The sequence below is a fragment of the Mandrillus leucophaeus genome, unplaced genomic scaffold, assembly GCF_000951045.1.
Source record: "Mandrillus leucophaeus isolate KB7577 unplaced genomic scaffold, Mleu.le_1.0 Scaffold653, whole genome shotgun sequence".
Lineage (NCBI taxonomy): Eukaryota > Metazoa > Chordata > Mammalia > Primates > Cercopithecidae > Mandrillus > Mandrillus leucophaeus.
Window position 1 is genome coordinate 192,970 of NW_012107064.1, and position 1,494 is coordinate 194,463.

Consider the following 1,494-nt stretch of genomic DNA (forward strand, 5'->3'; position numbering starts at 1 on the left):
ATTAAGTTTGAAAAGTGTAAATCCCAAAAGATTAGTAATGCTTTTTATATGGTTGTGAACAACTGAAGCAACTCAAAATGTGCTTTCCTAGAATATACCTAAATGCCGTTAAAGTGCACTAAAAACAAACGAAAATGAGGATCAGGATGCGAAAAAATTCAAGGGGAGAGACTAAGGGGATGGAAATGGGGCAGCCTATGGTTAGATTTCAGTGGCTACTAAAGTCTTAATTTTCAGGTTGGGTGATGAGTCACTGGGTATTCATGATAGTATGATAGACGGGTGTATAGATAGGTAGACTGATTAAATAAAAACTCTTCGTGAGGCAGTAACGAGAGGATGAGAGTCTGTCTTGAATTGATGATTAGTAAGGGGGCAATAAGGGAGGAGCAGGTAGTGGTTAGACCAGGAGTGAAATTAGGCAGCCCTTAAAACAATCTTAGGATGAGACAGTGAGGACATAGACAAAGGGTGAGATACAGTCATAATATGGAAATAAAAAAATAGGATATAGTATTTTTATGATAATAGTAAGTAAAGGTATGTCTTTAAGATTTTGAGGTTGAGCGACTAAAAGGAAAAACCAAAATGTCTTTAGTGGAAATAGTGAACAAGAGCACTATGAGAAAAAATTTAAGAAAAACTAAAACTCAGAACAAGGTGGCAGAGTAGGAAGTTGCAGACCTTCCCCTCACCCACAAATACATCAATTTAGAAACAATTCATGGGTAAATTTCCCTTGTGAGGAATCCCAAAACTAATTGAAAGGCTCCCACATCTCAGGCAAATGTTAAACTAGACTTACCAAAAGGCCACTTAAGAGACTCAGAACATCCTGTCAACAACTTCCCTAGCCAAGTACAGTGCCATATAATTAGGAAGAGACCCTGTAGCTCCCAGCTTCTGCCACTAAAGGGAGGAAGTTGGCTTGTGTATCCAGTGCCCCAGTGTGTCTGGAAGACTCTTTAGAGGGCTGGTGTTTCTCTTACCTGTCTTGGAGCTCTGATGGGACAATCTAGCCGCCAGAAAAAGAAAGAGGGTAGTGTGGGCTGGTGGATGCCATAGATTCCCCACCCCGCAGTTTAACACAAAGTGGATGAAAAGCAGCCCATGAAGACTATGAGAGGTTCCTGCTTTGTCTAATGCACAGACATCAACATAGTCAAAAAATAAAAAAGAAGAACCAGGCTAAATTGTACCAAAGCGGCCGGGCGTGGTGGCTCACGTCTGTAATCCCAGCACTTTGGGAGGCCGAGGTGGGAGGATCACAAGGTCAGGAGATCGAGACCATCCTGGCTAACACAGTGAATCCCCGTATCTACTAAAAATACAAAAAAAATTAGCCAGACGTAGTGGCACGTCTGTAATCCCAGCACTTTGGGAGGCCGAGGTGGGAGGATTACATGGTCAGGAGATCGAGACCATCCTGGCTAACACAGTGAATCCCCGTATCTACTAAAAATGCTAAAAAAATTAGCCAGACGTAGTGGCGGG